Here is a 17993-nt window from a genome sequence, read left to right as displayed (position 1 = left end):
TTACATACAGCTCAAAAATGTTGAAGCAGCTCTTTGCAAAGCTTACAATGGTGAGTCATTCCTATTATAGAATGTCTTCGATGGAGCAAAGATATTAATAATTGACAGTGTTCGGGCTGGCTGAGCTTAAATAAAGCAATGTTGCTGCAGGAATGCACTGCCAGCTGCTCTTTCATGTCGAATCTCTAAAGTAAATGTCATTGAAACACCTGACCTTTGGAGAAATCCAAGGAGACGCTCCAATACAGGAGGCAACCTGGGCCAAGAAGATGCACAACTCTATCAGTGGTCAGAGGGAGAACACCTCAGTGCCTGGCCTGATCCCACTCTTTCACACATTAACTGTCAGATCACAATTCATTCCGTCTATTGCATTTTGTGCAGATATGGGATGGCGATAGGCTGGTGATATGATCACTAGACTATTAATCCAGAAACTCAGTTAATGTTCTGGGGACCCGGGTTCAAATCCTGTCACGGCAGCTGATGGAATTTGAATTCAATAAAAAATATCTTGGATTAAGAATCTACTGATGACCATGAAACCATCGTCGGAAAAACCCATCTGATTCACTAATGTCCTTTGGGGAAGGAAATCTGCCGTCCTTACCCAGTCTGGCCTACATGTGGCTCCAGACCCACAGCAATGGGGGTTGACTCTCAACTGCACTCGGGTAACTAGGCTTGGGCAATAAATGCTGGCCACCCAGTGATGCCCATGTCCCATGAATGAATAATGCACTTGATTTCTTGTCCAGTTTAAAATCTTGCAATTATTTAAATTCACCAGATACCTGGATTTACCAATCAGACTGTTTGGGATTTTCAAGGGAATGAAAATCTGTCCAAAACATCTGGAGAGAACAAATTCTGGTAATCTTGTGGTCATGAGAAAGTGAGAAAAAAGAAGCGTTGAGTCAATATTAATGATTTGGATGAGTATTTAGGGGGCATGGTTAGTAAGTTTGCTGATGACACCAAGATCGGCGGCATGGACAAGTTAGGCCAAAGGGCCTGTTTCCATGTTGTAAATCACTATGACTCTCTGACTCTAATTAAAGAATAGTATATCCAAGATTTGAAACTATTTATAACTATTATTGCTAAAAAGCAGCAACAAAGCTAAATGGCTATGACAAAAATATGTGCTATTCATACTATTTACTTGTGTTATTCCTGTTTAATAAATTTGTTCTGCGATTAAAGACTAAAGGATGGCTCAGTAGCACAGTGGTTAGCACTGCTGCCTCACAGTGCTAAGGACCTGGGTTCAATTCCTGGCTTGGGTCAATGTCTGAGTGGAGGGTACATTCTACTTGGGTTTTCTCTGGATGCTCTGGTTTTCTTCCACAGTCTGAAAGATGTGCTGGTTAGGTGCATTGGCTAGGCTAAATTCATCCTCAGTGTACCCAAGCAGGCACTGGAGTGTCACAACTAGGGGACAGTAACTTTATTGCATGTTAATGTAAGCCTACTTATGACACTAATAAATAAACTTTATCCCAATGCCCACTGTATGTTATTGTGTTATGTTCAAAAACCATGGAGAATCATGGAGATATAGATAAAAGCAGAGTACTACAGATGCTGGAATCTGAAAGAGTTCTGATGAAGGATCATCTAGACTCAAAATATTGGTTGGAATTTTACTGGGGAGGACAAAGCTTACAGAATGGACATCTCCGTTGGTCTCCAAGCGAGGTTGTAAAACCCTGCCCGTTAGCTCTATTCTCTCTCCACAGATGCTGTAAGACCTGTTAAGATTTTCCAGCATTTCCTGTTTTTGTTGTATGGAGCGATAGGACTGGGCTGGCCATGCATAAAGAGTCTGTGTTTGCTATCTTTGACTCAATATGAAACTTACCCCAAAATCGGAGCAAATCAAACCCTCCTGAGGAAGAGCACAGAAGTCAAAAATTAAAAAGGGCAAAAAAGAGGATCAGAAGATAAGTGTATCGTGTCTCCTATCCTGCCCAGTGCGGTGACCTAACCTTAACTAGAAGCTCTCATGCAATTCTAAGATCATTGGCTGCTGACAGCAATGGAAAATAGACATATCTTCAGAGTTTTATTCAGTGGCAAACATTTAGAACACATCCTAATTGAGAACAGCATTAGGAAACATGTACTTCTTTCACTCCATCACCTTCCTTTCAACATCAGACAAAGCAACTTGGTTATTTTAATGGTTTTGTGGTCATTACTGGATTTGAGGCCACCTGATTTTTTATCCATTGAATTCAAAGATTGCACTGTCAGTCCACTGCTGCCTTTTATCATACAATCCTGACAGTGCAATTGTTGAACTTAAATGGACCATGATGTAGAGATGCCAGTGTTGGACTGGGGTGGGCACAGTAAGAAGTCTCACAGCACCAGGTTAAAGTCCAACAGGTTTATTTGGAATTACGAGCTTTCGGAGTGCTGCTCCTTCATCAGGTGAATGGAGAGGTGGGTTCACAAGCATGACATATTTAGACAGAGACAAAATTGCAAGAAAATGCTTGGAATGCAAATCTTTACAGGTAATCAAGTCTTTACAGACAATGCGAGTGGAGAGAGGGATAATCACAGATTAAAAAGATGTGAATTTTCTCAAGCTGGGACAGTCAGTAGGGTTTTACAAGCCCAGGCCAAATGGTGAGGGCTACACGCAGTGTGACATGAACCCCAAGATCCTGGTTGAATCCGTCCCCATGCATGCGGAACTTGGCAATCAGTTTCTGCTCAGCGATTCTGCGTTGTCGTGTGTCTTGAAGGCCAACTTGGAGAACATTTACCCTAAAATCGGAGGCTGAATGCCCTTAACTGCTGAAATGTTCCCTAACAGGAAGGGAACACTCCTGCCTGGTGATTGTCAGACTGTGGGAGGTAACCGGAGCACCCGGAGAAAAGACACGGGGAGAATATACAAAATCCACACACAGAGTGACCCAAGACTGGAATCAAACCTGGGTCGCTGGTGCTGTGAGGCAGCAGTGCTAACCACTGTGCCACCTTACCACCCTGTAAATTACTGCTGTAAATTACAAACCATCCTCCTGAATGGCAATTAAATCCCCCAGATTTACATCCTGATTAGAGATAAGCCCCATCCCCTTCAGTTTCCTAAAATTTCTTACCTACCATTATTGTGGCATTTCTATCTTCACCTGGGCTGCAGTGAGTCAAGGAGACAGCCCACTACCATCTTCTCGAGGCAAGCAGGATTGGCTAATAAATGAAATCTTGCCAGCATCATCCTCAAGCAAGATGTAAGAGCCCTTTGTGTTCAATGCCCAGTGCACATTGCTTGGCAAAGGTACTCATTCATCCTTGCTTTGATTTATGTGCACTGGCATCTCTAATGAACCTTTTGCCAGCGCTGACCAAAGTGATACTTCCGTGACTAATTAAATAATACACGTTGATCAGAAAACTAGAAACTTTATGGATTGGATTGTTTGTTCAGTCCAACGCACTCTGATGGTCTGCTTGTAATAAGCGCTGGAAAAACACAGTTAAATAAATCTTGTGTTTATTTACTGTTTGTAATATTGTTTACAGGTTGCCCGCTGTGATTTAATGAACGCGTTGGAAATACAGACTTTAGCTCCTTGCTGTTCTCTTCTTCAAGAAATGATAATGAGCTGTGATATCAGCGTTTAATGTAGCCTCCTGCTCTGGATGTAATCTAATATGGGGATTTGTCAGTCACCACACATGTTGTTCTGAGTACAGCAGGGAATAAGCGATTTAATGTGTTTAGCCTCCTGATTCACACACACCGACCATACTGAAACACTGGGAATGATTTCCCCCCCTCCTTTTGAGGCTAAGTGCCTGCGCTGGCATAAAACAGGAGTGTTTCCCGCTGGAGCTGGCAGCGTCTGCCAGGTGGGATTCGCTCACCTGAGAGATGCTAAGAAGCTCACTTTAAGTAACCTTCTGGCCAGACGCTTCATCGCTTCTTGGCCTTTTGGCTAAGATCAAGCGTAGCATCGGCAGTCCTACACTTGGTTGAAGTCATGAGGTTACACTGAGGCTTCATTTGAAGCAATTTTTAAAAGCGGCATCTAGACCTTTTGGCTAAGATGCAAATGAGAAGGTGCAATGCCTGCTTCAATCAGCTTGGATCATGTAGATCTAGCCAGACAGGAAGAGTCTGGCCTGTCTTGGACCTGGAATGTCTCACCTGTTGAGACTTTGAATTGGAATTTGATTAGATTGAATTGGATATAAACACAAAAAAAAAGCCTTCTGACCAGACCCACCATTTTTAAAGGGTCACCTAATCTCCATGCTCAGAGACAGCTCCCCCCTCAAAAAATTAAATAGTGCCCCATGCCCACCACTGATCAGGGAAACACCACCAATCCCTCACAAATAGAGGGATAACCTCCTCTTACTCCCCCCCAACTCCAATACACACACACACACACACACACACACACATACACCATGCAGGTATGAGGGTGACCTGACCACCATACCCCCTTCAGACATTCTACTCAGACCCTCTTCGTGATGTGGAGATGCCAGTGTTGGACTGGGGTGGGCACAGCAAATAGTCTCACAACACCAAGTTAAAGTCCAACAGGTTTATTTGGTAGCATGAGCTTTCAGAGCACCACTCCTTCATCAGGCCAATGCTGCCTCTACAACTATAGCAAAGTATTCAGAGTGAATTTTTAAAAATCGTTTTTTGGGATGTGAGCTTCAGTGGTAAGATCATATATTTCCTTTCCTTAATTGCCCTTTGTAGAATTCCTACAGTGCAGAAGGAGGCCATTTGGCCCATTGGGTCTGCACCAACTCAGCATCTTATCCACGATCACATCCCCCTTGCCCGCCCGCCATGATCCCGTAACCCTAATAAGAACTCACCTACACAACTTGGGCCACTAAGGAGCAATTTGGCATGGTCAATCCACCTAACCTGCCCGTCATTGAAGTGTGGAAGGAAACTGGAGCACCTGGAGGAAAAACCATGCAGACACGGGGAGAATGTACAAACTTTACACAGTCACCCAAGGCCGGAATCAAACTCGGGTCCCAGGCGCATTGAGGCAGCTGTGCTAACCACTGTGTCACCGTGTTGCAGTGAGTATGCCTGTCTTGCAATCTTTGTAGTGCAAGTGTGCCCGCAGCACATTTTTTGGAGCGGTTTGGCACAACTCAGTGTCTCACTCAGACATTTCAGAAGGCAGTTAAGACTCGACCACATTGCTGTGGGTATGGAGTCACACATAGCCCAGATTGGATAAGGACAGTGGATTTCAGTTGATTAGAACCTCAGCCACCCAGAAATAGCACACATTATATGAAGGACAAAGGCAAGAGATGCTACCATGTTGAACTCAATGCTATAAATGATTCCTTTGTGACCTCTCTCTCTCTCTCACTCTCTCGTCCCTCTGCCTTTTCTCTTCCTTTCCACAAAATCCACCGCAGTCCCCCCCATGGGATAAAAATATCCTGAATCCCTAAACAGCCATTTTTAAATTCTTAACATTTTGCAATTTAATAAAATTGTGACCAGAAAAATACAGAAAGCGAAGAGGAGAATTTCTACTCCTTGTTCTGTACGCCTTGTGCGACTGTTGTGCTAAAATATATCCGAACAATCATTAAAGAGAATTATGACAGGAATCAGAAGATGCTGATACAAAATCTCTCTTATGCTCAGGACACATTGCCTTGAGGCAATGGAAAACTAATTAACAAGGCTGGCATCCAGTTAGTTTTCTATAAGGTCATTTATCAATATCTTCTACCAAGCAATTTACAAAGACATGACAACATAAATCACTAGAAAATACAATAAGACTCCAAACATAAATTCATGTAGTTGTTTACTTAAAGGGGCACCACTATAAATGTAATCTCGGAATAGTTTTGGTATAATCCTGAAACAGACCACTCAGCTTGATACCATTTTATGTTAGTTGTCCTAATCCCGTGTGCCTGTCCATGTATCCCTGTATTTCCTTTTCTAACTTGCTGTGAAGCGTTGATATGGGCTGGGAATTTCCTCACTGTGGGTCCCGCTTTGTTCGGTCACTCAGCCAGGTGCCCACGTCAAGTTCCTTTCACGTTCACACACAACGGAACGACTTTTCATCTTTGAGATTTGGGGGGTTGGGGTTGGGGGTTGGGGGGAGAAGGGGGTGAGGCAGGGTGGTGGCTGCTGGTGAGGAAGTGGGGGAAGGAATCATGCCTGCTGCCCCTGGAAACCTGGCCTCAGGGGTGAATCATAGAATCGTAGAATCATCAAATCCCTACAGTACAGAAGGAGGCCATTTGGCCCATCGAGGCTGCACCGACAACAATTCCCACCCAGGGCCTATATCCATGCGTTTAACCTGTTAGTCCCCCTGACACTAAGGGGCAATTTAGCACAGCCAATCAACCTAACCTGCACATCTTTGGAGTGTGGGAGAAAACCGGAGCTCCCCCGGAAGAAACCCACTCAGACACGGGGAGAACATGCAGACTCCACACAGACTGTGACCCGAGGCTGGAACTGAACCTGGGTCCCTGGCGCGGTGAGGCAGCAGTGTTAACCACTGTGCCACCACGGGCTGAGTGCCCAAAGTAGGCTGATAAAAAGGTCCACCTTGACTCTGTGGGATTGTGTGTCGGCTGTTTGCTTCTATTTTAGCCTCTAGCACTCACCCTCCACAGCCCCAAGTCCCCATGCTGACGCCGTACAAATTCATGTCAACTCAGCCCCCACGCATCCTCAATGTACCCATGTATCTTCTATGCCTATTTCCATGTATATTAACCAATGTGCACACTGTGCATGACAAGTGTACCCGGTAGTCTGTTTAAAAAACTTCCACTCAAATTTTTCTTTAACAAAGTTGCTGTTGAATTACATTAAAAACGACCCGAAATCAGCCCTCCAGCCCTTACTGCTTATACCCTCCCACTCCCATCCATACAAACCTATGTCACCACATGACCCCCACCCACCTTCCATGGCTACCGAAACTGATCAATGTTCATTTCCACTAAAGTCTATGCATTTTGCAAAGTAGAATCCCCCAGCCCACTAAACCGGTGGAAGTAACTCGCTATCAGCTGAGTTGTTTCGCTGTGAACAATTACCGGGGCTGGAATTCGCCCATCTTGCCCATCCTGCTACCACTCCCAGCCAGGACGGAGAATTTGGTACTCAACCAATCTCCATGCACGGCAGCGGGGACTGGAGAATCCCAGCCACAGGCAAGGTCACAGAATTCTGGCCCAGCTCTTCAATATCTGCCGGTTTGTGTGGAAAGCAAAAACTCAATCTCTTTGTTACCAAAACCCAGGTGAAACAAGAAGGGGACAATGCAATAAGAAGCTACTCAACTGCCCATTGAGATTAATGGATTGAATACCAAGGCAAACCTGTAGGAGACGGCCACGCAGGATAGTTATGGAAGATACTGAGTGGCATTAGATCATTTTGGAGCACAACTTCAAGGTATTCTGGGATATGAGAACAAAGGGTTAAAACTAATGACAATTTAGCATAAATATGAAAAGGATCTTCTTACAAACATGACCATGAATTGAAACAGTAACAAGTTAGGGCAGTGGATAATTAAACCTTTGATTTAATGATGTGACGGTTAGACAATGCAATGGAAAACAATGTACATTTTCCTTTATTCTGGATAATGAGATAAGCCTCAACTCATTCCCTTGTGATTCGCTGCAAAGGGGCCAGATTAAATTTATTTTAAGTATTCCAATATTCCATCATCTACCTCTCAACTTTCAGCTCAGAGTATAGACAAGGCTGACTTCTCCGTATTTCTCTCTTCTTTGGGACCTGTCTAAAGGGTAAGAAATGATTACTTCAACATTCCACTTGCAACAAGCTCATAAAGCTGTTTGCATAGACAAGTGGGATATATGTCAACTTCACTTAGTTTAATTTCTGCTGAAAGCCACAAAGCAACTACATGAGCTTTATTTCAGACAAATGTTTGACTCTTCCAGGGATACTGCTGTTCAGCTGTAAGATTCAAAGGTACATAATTGTCAGGTACACGGTATCGAGCCTTTCTCCCCAAAGCCCATTGCTGTTTAAGAGAGAGGTAAAGTGTGGAGTGCCAAAGAATTGGAAAATTATATTGCTGCTTTAGACTTGGCAAATGAGAGTGGCATTCAGCTAACAGCTACGTGACTTGGCTCTTTAATTTATTCAAATAATATGTTGGAAGTTCCTACTGGTGTGCTGGCATGCTAATCTGTCCAAATTTGGGGGTGAAAATTGTCCCCAAAGTGATCTCAAAATGGGTCAATCAACCTTTTATACCCCTTCAAAATGCTGGTGAAGTGAAGGCAGCAGCGAAACTTGAGGATCGTCAACACTCGTGCTGTCCTTCTTCAGGTGAGTAATGTTCCCTCTGTATCCACTGTGATGAAGGAGCAGCACTCCAAAAGCTCATGCTATCAAATAAACCTGTTGGATTTTAACCCGGCATTGTGAGGCTTCTTACTGTCCCCACTCCAGTCCAACGCGGGCATCTCCACCTCCGTATTTCCTGTAATGCACTGATACCATGTCCCTTTCCTCGCAGGTTGACCAGCAGAGCAGGCTGGATCGACCTTACGCCCCCTAGACCCACCGGACCCCAGCATCTCAGTGGGGGACTTTTCCAACCCAACTGCTGAAGAGACGTCACAGCTGTCACCCACCCCCAGCACCAACCCAGATATTCACACCTCGGTGGGTTCCCTTGGTAGGCAGGCTTCTGGGTCACTCTCTGGTGACCACCTCACAGCTGAAAATCCGAAGCAGGCAAAGGCAGGGACATCCCAGAGAACCAGCACTCAGAGGGATGCCGGAACCCAGGACTCTGCTGAGCCCCAGGCTGATGACGTGACCCTGGGCCCAGTCATCCCACAGCTGCTGCAGCTGAGTCAGTATCAGGAAGGGATGATAGCATCTCTCCTTAGAATGCCAGGTCGAATGGAAGAACCCACTGCCTTCTATCCGAGTATATGGTGCTGTCATTACAGTGCACCAAGGCCAACAAGGTGACATCTGCAGTGGAGACCTTTGTGCAGGATGAGCAATCCATGACAGGAGATGTCCACACCAGGGCTCAGCTCATGTCTCCCATATCAGAAGGCATGAACTCCCTGTGCGGGCACTGGTGGGAACCCACAAATGTCAGCGTCACAGGATGGTGGGGCTGCTGGATCTCACTCCCATGGAAGAGAAAAGTGGCCCCCGGGAACCTAAAGGGAAAGGAATTGGCAGGATTCCAGCCTGTGGCTAACCACCCAGGGGACTCTAGGCATCTCCAACCCATCTGGAAACTCCCTCCCACCCACCCTGTGAGCAACACACCTCCAACTCCTGACATCAAGGAGGTCGACAGTCAAACATCCGTGCTGTCCGGCAGCATTCCTGGACCCTCCAGCTCCTGGCCTCCCAGGGAACACCTGCCAAAGTCATATTAGGCAACAGAGCATGGAAGTCAGCAGGTCATTTCAACCTCAGCTGTGGACCCTGGGGATTACACTTAGATATAGCATGAGGGTGAGGAAGATTAAGAAACAGTCGGTACTTAGTGGGCATGAGTGAACACAGGCACTAGTGTAAACAGGTCCCCGTTACATTAAATGCCTGGCATTGGATTTCACTTTATTCACCCACAGAGTTTCCATCTTGTCTATTCATGCCACCAGGCTGGGGGGGAACCGCCACGCTCGCCCAGTGCCTCATCCCTGTGCAGTGTGAGAATGGCTGTGTTACGTCCCTCGTGCACCGGTGACACAGTGAGGAGGTGCTGCTGTTGGCATGGCCCCTACACCCCTCGAAACCCTTATCCCAAACCCCCATCCATGGAAGGGAGAACCCCCTCGCACCCCCACACCACCCCCCCCTCCCCCAATACAGCTCACCTCTCTCGTGTCTAATGGTGATCTCTAGTGATCATGAAGCCAAGGACTGTCAAGGTGCTCCCAGGCCGCTCACCTGGGCTGTAAGATGGGTGTGAACACCAGGACCCCTGGCGTGAGTGGGGCCTGTAGTAGCTGCCATTGTGCACCCTGTGTTTCTGAGCCCTGTGATAAGCCCATTCGAGGGCAGGATGTGTGAAGCTCAGTGTCAGGCAGGAGTCAGACACATCACTGAGGATGAGAGGACCATCGCTCTGTCCTCAATACAAGTCAGCATCATTCTCCCACAGAGTCCAGCCAATAGCTTCAGTGCCCTGTCCATGGCACCTGGCAACAGTGTGGGAGCAGACAGCTGGCACCACGTCACTGGTGAGATGTTGGTTCCCCATGGTGGGGAGAGCTGGTTGCCCCCCAGTCCCATTCGTCCCCAAAGTGAGACATGATGAGGCCATTCCCTGCACGTTGGCCCAGTCTGACCACCGCCCAGGCATCCGCTGCCTCTTCCTCTACGTGGTCACCCTCACCACCCTTCTCAACATCCTCCTCATTCAAGGAGATGTGGCGTTCCTCTATCCCCTCCAGGCTCAGGCCGTCTTCCTTCTGCAGCACCAAGTTGTGGAGAGCACAGCAGATTAGAATGATACAGGAGATGCTCTGGGGGCTGGATTGTAGCCCCTCCTCCCAGCCCCACGCCTGACCAATCCAGGCACTGGAACCGCATCTTCTGCAGACCAATCACCAGCTTGACTAGCTGCGCATTGCAGCGCAAGCCTCGTTGTAATCCATTTCCTCTGGTGTTTGTGGTCTCTGCACTGATGTGATCAGCCACATCCTGAGTGGCTGCACTGCTTGCCCCTGTGGAGCCACCCCTCCAGCTGCTGATCTCCCTCAAAGATGGCTGGGATCTGGGGGCTTCCCAAAAATGGAAATGGACGTTTCCCGGGAAATGGGCACAGACCAGCATGAGGCGCATCATATGGTCACAAACGAGCTGCACATTGAGGGAGGATTATGAATGGCACCCTGGAGTGCGTAGGATCTAGTGGGTGCAGTCAATCCAACCTTGCACCTGGGGCACACCCGCTAATTGGGCAAAGTCCATGGCTCTGGCACCTTGGGTCTCCTGGTCCGAGTCCAAGTTGATCTATTTCTAAGCCCCTCGCATAAAGGGCATCTGTAACCTCCCGGATGTATTTGTATGTGGCTGACTGGGAGATGCCACACAGGTCACCCTTGCAACCCTGGAATGAGCTATTCACATAGAAATTCAGAGCGGCTTTGAGTTTAAGGGCCACAGGCAGTGGGCGTCTTCCCATTCCATGTGATACCAGCTCTTGCAGAGGTGGTCCACCGTCCCCTGGACAGATGCAGCCTCTATGACTCTCAATCTCCAATATTTGAAGATAAGATGACCGATGTTGGAATAATCTGAGCCGGTATCTATGCACTTGTAATGCTGCTCCCAACACAGTGAGGCCCAGCCTCCTCCTCCTCCGCAAGGCCCTGATCCTGGCCTGGTGCCGTGGCACATCGGTGTCTCTATGCCAATAAGTAGGAATGCCAACTGGACAGTCTCCATAATCCTCCAGACTAGGCCCCGTGGAAAAGTGGAAACCATAGAGAGCTGTAAGGGTGCCTGAGAGAGTCCCTACCCTCGTTCCTCAATTCCTCTGGGATTACCACCCAATGGCAGCACACTCAGTCAATGCCTCAACGCCATCCCTCACCTCCTCCACTCAGACACTGTAGCCACATCTCTACATTGCTCCCTGTCAACTCCAACAGGGTACAGCGCGTGGATCCACCAAGGTCTCAGTGGCACCAAACACCCGCAGTCCCCCAGCCCCCCATCATCCCCAGACAAACCTAGCATCATGTTAGTGGGCAGTCAAGTGGCTGCGTGTGGCCAATCTTTGCATCCTAATGGGGATCTCACTGATGCTCCTGTCACGACCTCGGTTGGGATGTGTGATGATAGACATCACCATCATGCCTTTCATAGGGGGGGACATCAGTGTTATCTGTGTGATGTTGCTGCCTCACTGGGAATGACAGCTCTCTCCCACACACATTATTACAATCACAACCCCATTCAGCTTCCTGATCTTCCATCCTATCATCCGATCAACTGCCCAACCCATCCCAGCTCCCTGGACAGTAACAGGCACCTACTATCACCTGAAGGCAGTCAATTTAATTTTCCCCTTTTTGTTTACCCCCACGATCATTGCAGCCGTCCTCTCCCAGCTGCTCCCATCCTCTTTTACCCTCTGTTACTAATAGCCTTTCCAGTCCCACGTTCACCTCCTTCTTGTAACCCTCCCATGGGTAATTTCCACCTGTCATTTTCAGCAGGTAATCACACAGTAAAACTTATTGAGGAACAGGCAAAATGGTTTATAATTGCAGCATTTATAATTCTGATTATAACTACACTGAAGAATTCTGTAAAATCACCCTGAATTTACCCCAGCCTTGGTCGACCTTGTTGTGATGGCACCCCATGTACTGCCTAACCCAGGATATTATACTGATCAGACTCGGTGACACAAGAGGGTCCATGGGTCCAGCAGCAAGGTGCTATACAGGAAGACCATTTGGCATAGAGATGGCAGGCAGGAAGCAGTGTGTCCCTGCAGAGTGAACGCCGGAGTGTGGCGACTGGGGGATTTTCACAGTAACTTGATCGCAGTGTTAATATAAGCCTGCTTGTGACACTAATAAATAAGCTTAAACTTGAGGCTGCATCTTACTCACACTGGGTTGCTGACATCCTACAAAGCCAGGTGTAGGCAGGTGGACTGGAGATAGTACCGGGAGAGTGAGCACTACGATAGAAAGTTAAAAGTTTAAAGTTTTAAAGTTTATTTATTAATCCTGAATAGGCTTACATTAACACTGGAATGAAGTTACTGTGAATATCCCCTAGTCGCCACACTCTGACACCTATTTGGGTACACTGATGGAGAATTTAACACGGCCAAAGTGCCTAACTAGCACTTCTTTCAGATTATGGGAGGAAGCCGAAGCATCCAGAGGAAACCCACACAGACACGGGGAGAACATGCAAACTCCACACAGACAATGACCCAAGCCGTAGGTTGAACCCAAGTCCCTGGCACTGTGAGGCAGCAGTGCTAATCACTGTGCCACCAAGTTTGTTGTACTCACCCTGAAGTCTCTGTTGAACTGAGGACCACCTTGTGATGACTTCAACCAGGTGCAGGACATTGGCCTCTTGGAATATGAGCTCCCTGATTGAAGCAATGATTGCCTGCCCAATCAGGGAGCCTCACCTGATTATATATATGAGAGTGTCAAGTCCACTGGCACTCCTGATTCGAACCCTGTACCTGAAGCACCCTTAGGAGTGAAATAGAGTTTGTAAGTAAAGGGAATTTGGTGCTGGGGCACTGGCCTCTGAGGAGTTATTTCACATCTTGTACACTGCAGTTTTTAGCTTTCAGACAGACTATTTTCCTGCTGGTGCGAAGGCTGGATTGAAAGGCCTGACAGGATGCTGGTGGGCAGCCGTTTTAATGAGCATGAGAAATGATAAGGATGAATCTGGAACGTGTGGGACTCAGAGGCTCAGAGTGAACATGCCAAAGATGTTTGAGAGGGGATGTAATCCTGATTTTAAAATGTTGCAAGAAGTGGAAATTTTGAATGTGTGTCGGTTATATAAGTTGGCCTAAAGCATGAAAGAGTAGAAAGAATCAGCTCACAAGCAAAGAATGTTGCAGCAATATCAGTTAGCATGGTGATAGGTTATCCTTCCTGACTGGAACTCTCCCAATATTCTATGTTGAGTATTGCAACATTTTTGAAGACAGCAGGTATAGATTAGGATTGGATCGTTGGGATGGAGTGGATGGAATGGGAATGGGGTGGATGGGATGGGAAGGAATGGGATGAGGTGGGATGGGATGGGGTGGAGGGGTGGTATGGGGTGAGGTGGGATGAGATAGGATGGGGTAGGATGGGATGGGATGGGGACGGATGGCATGGGATGGAGTAGGGTTGGATGGGGTAGGATGGAATGGGATGGGGTGGAAAGCGGTGGGATGGGAAGAGATGGGATGGAATGGGGTGGGATGGGATGAAATGGGGTGGGATGGAATGGGATGAGGTGGGATGGGGTGGGTTGTGGTGGGATGGAATGGGCTGGGGTGGGATGGGGTGAGATGGGATGGGGTGGGATGGGGTGAGATTCGATGGGATGGGATGGGGTGAGATGGGATGGGACGGGATGGGGTGAGATGGGATAGGATGGGCTGGGGTGAGATGGGATAGGATGGGCTGGGGTGGGATGGGGTGAGATTTGATGGGATGTGATGGGGTGAGATGGGATGGAATGGAATGAGATGGGATGGAGTGAGATGGGATGGGATGGGATGGGATAGGCTGAGATGGGATGGGATGGGATGGGGTGAGATGGGATGGGGTGGGATGGGGTGGGATGGAATGGAATGGGGTGAAATGCGATGGGATGGGATGGAGTGGGATGGGATGGGACGTAGTGGGGTGGGGGCATCCCACTGGATTTTCCAGCCACTGCTATTCCCGCCATTCCCATCCATCAAAAATGAGGGACTCTGAGTGTGTGAATGGTTAAACCTCAGAATAAGAGGATCACAAATATTTAAAACAAAATGCTTTCATCTGACCATAACATTCACATAGTGTTGGAGAGGTAATCCTCGTAGGTTAGAGAAATTTCAGATAATCAGGGATTTAAGTCACTAATAAAATACTCGCAATAAGTGAAATGACCGCAGATCAGACTAGCAGCTTAACAGGGGAACTGCTGGTATAAAGGCATATAGGAATGAGATTTAAACAAGTATTTCTCATTTAAACATGTATTTTGGTAATTTAAATGTATTAACTGTATTTTATAAAAGTAATTGGCTGCTATGAGGGATGATGGGATAAAGCGTCAGCAGACAGAACCACATTCTTAGGAAACAGTGAAACCTCAGAATGTGTGAGTTTCTATGAGTGAAAGTTGCTAGCAGTGATGTTCTCAGGGCTACTTCTGGACAGAGTTTTTCACACTATCCAGATATGCCAGGTCCCTTCTCAGATGTGAGAATGTATAGCTGTCTTGTTTGGCCAGTGACACAGCAGGAATTGGTGGGAACCTTAACTTTGACCTTTTTAACTAAACCTGCTGACTGTAACGTCCTGATGTCTACGATGACCTTGTTGGATGTCCTTCTGGTGGTCCGAGACCTGGAGGGTCCCGGCCTCGTTGGGGTCTCCTACTCAGGGGAAGAAGCAGCCTTGCTGGTCTGTGCTGCTGGAATGGGTGCTGGTACAGGCAGAGCGTCTCTGAGCAGCTGCACATTCTTGGAGTGTACTGAGTGGAGGCCCATCCCCCCCCACATCCCCACATGTCGGCCGACGTGTATCCTCCCTGTGGATGCGAAAGGGCCCCGGCCTGACTCCTGCAGGGGCTGAGACACCTGGAGGGAGGTCATGGAGGTCTCCATGTGGCCTGTATCCTGATGGTGTGTGGTCATGGAATGCAGGGCCGAGTGCAAATCTGGCAGGATCTTCTGGACTAGGATCTTCACGGTGTTTGGCAATCTTCCCATGGTGGTCTCGAGGTGCTCGCATGTTAGAAACATAACATTAGACAGAGCAAGGATGGATTTCCCCCGTTGTGCGCCCTACTCTGACAAGTCAAATCTCTGCCTGCTGTTCTGCTGCTGATGCATATGAGACTGTAGTGTGAGGTCAAGTTCTGCATCACCACAGGGGTGATCTCTGTCCTCACTGGTGTGCTCTGCACTGGTGAGGGTAAAGGTCTCTGCTGTCCCTCCCCCAGTCTGGACTCACTCTTGCTTGGTTTGTTTGTGCAAGTTTGACCTGTTTGTTGACAAGAGAAGGAAATGTGATGAGCGGGGATGGTGGGGATTGGGTGAAATGCATCCTCAGTGAAGGCCATTCAGCCTATCAAGACTGCACTGACTCTCAGATAGAACATTTCTCCCAGGCCCTTTCTCCCACCCTCTCCCCATAACCCCACACATTTACTGTGACCAATTCATTTAACATATACATCTTGGACATTAAGGGGCAACTTAGCATGGCCAATCCACCTAACCGCCTACACATCTGTGGGAGGAAGTATTTGGAGGAAGCCCATGCAGACACAAGGAGAATGTGCAAACTCCACACAGTCAGTGACCCCAGGCTGGAATTGAACCCAGGTCCCTGGCTGTGAGGCAGCAGTGCTAATCACTCTGTCACAATGCTGCCTGGAACTGAGATTGGAGTTAGAGCAACATGATAGAGGGGATAGTGATGCTGTGAAAGTCCTGCTGAGAGATAAGTGCCTCTGTGATTGAATGTGTGAGATCCATGAAGACAGTGGCTGTTTTGAGTACAGGGTGCCAGCTTGACAGGGGAGGGAGCTGAGAGAGGACTTATCCTGGTGGAGCAGGTGAGATCATTCAAGCACTTCCTGCACTGCGTGGCATTTCATTTTGGGGGGGGTGGTGAAAACCACGCTGACCTCTTGGGCACCAGCCTCCCAGGACAGAGAGGTGAGACTGGTGCGCTTCTTTGAACCAACCCTGGGACAAAGCACATGATGGTGGGCCTGGAATCTTCAACTAAAGGCCTCAAGGTGCTAAAAGTTGGTGCTTATGGGATGGCACAGTGGTTAGTACTGCTGCCTCACAGCGTCACAGACCTAGGTTCGATTCCCGTCTTGGGTCACTGTATGCACAGTCTGCACGTTCTCCCCATCTCTGCATGGGTTTCCTCCGGTGCCTCCGGTTTCCTCCCACAGTCCATAAGACACGCTGCTTAGGTGGATTGGCCATGCTAAGTTCTCCCTCAGTGTACCCGAACAGGCGCCAGAGTGTGGCGACTGGGGGATTTTCACAGTAACTTGATCGCAGTGTTAATATAAGCCTGCTTGTGACACTAATAAATAAGCTTAAACTTGAGGCTGCATCTTACTCACTCTGGGTTGCTGACATCCTACAAAGCCAGGTGTAGGCAGGTGGACTGGAGATAGTGATATGAGTGTGCTGGACTGGTGTGTAACCAAGGCGCCAGGGCCTTTGAACCTGCCAGCTGTTGGCAAATGGGCGAATCAGCTGCTGGCTCAACAGGAGAGTCAGAGGGGAACTCGCTCATACATAGTTAATGAGCGCAGATCCCGCCATTCTGAGTGGTGGCAAAGGCACCGCCACACTTAACCTCAAAAATGGAGAAGTCCACCCTTAGAAACTGGAAGCTCAGCAAAGAGTAGTGGATGGGATAGAGCAAGACTCAATGAAAGCTCGGTAGGATTAGCATCCATTCATTGGCTGAATAAACTAGGCTTGTACTCGTTAGAGTTTAGAAGAATGAGGGGAGATCTCATTGAGACGTATAAGATGATGAATGGGATGGTTAGGATAGAGGTGGAGAGACTCTTCCCGCTCAGAAAGGACAGTAGGACTAGGGGGCACAGCCTCAAGATAAAGGGGGGGCGGTTTAGAATGGAGTTGAGGAGGAACTTCTTCACTCAAAGGGTGGTGAATCTCTGGAATTCTCTGCCCGTTGAAGTGGTGGAGGCTACCTCGCTAAATATTTTTAAGACGCGGGTTGATAGGTTTTTGATAGGCAAGGGGATTAAGGGTTATGGGGAGAGGGCGGGAATGTGGAACTGAGACACGACAGATCAGCCATGATCTTATTGAATGGCGGGGCAGGCTCGAGGGGCTAGATGGCCTACTCCTGCTCCTATTTCTTATGTTCTTATGTTCTTATGTAGAGCAGTCTGTGCTCCAATTAGTCGATAACGAGGTTATTTGAGATAAGGTGCATGATGCACAATCTGACTCCAGACTGTGGCGATAAAAAGCACTGCTCTGTCAGAATTCATTCACAATTCGGACTTGTTCATCGCACAAATTAAGCTTAAGTCGAAGTCAAAACAAATAGCTGATGCAACGCTAGGTAATTGTAGCAAAACAATAAAATCCCGACAAAGCCTCTGCAATTCCTCAGCGGCGAGGCTTGCACCTGTGAAAAGTAGCCACACGGGGGGATTGGTGATCGTCGAAATACAAGCCCCCTTTTAAGCAAGTAGAGTG

At 47.7% G+C, this 17993-nt stretch overlaps 1 pseudogene; it reads left to right on the top strand.

Annotated features, from left to right (window-relative positions):
• Positions 1–3942: 3942 nt before the first annotated feature.
• LOC145359366 (U2 spliceosomal RNA) lies at positions 3943–4112 on the top strand (annotated as a pseudogene).
• Positions 4113–17993: the final 13881 nt, after the last annotated feature.

This window comes from Carcharhinus amblyrhynchos, chromosome 27 (genome assembly GCF_965287045.1).
Source record: "Carcharhinus amblyrhynchos chromosome 27, sCarAmb.v2.hapA, whole genome shotgun sequence".
NCBI classification, from domain to species: domain Eukaryota; kingdom Metazoa; phylum Chordata; class Chondrichthyes; order Carcharhiniformes; family Carcharhinidae; genus Carcharhinus; species Carcharhinus amblyrhynchos.
The sequence above is the reverse complement of the archived record's forward strand: the minus strand, read 5'-3'. Positions and strand labels throughout refer to the sequence as shown.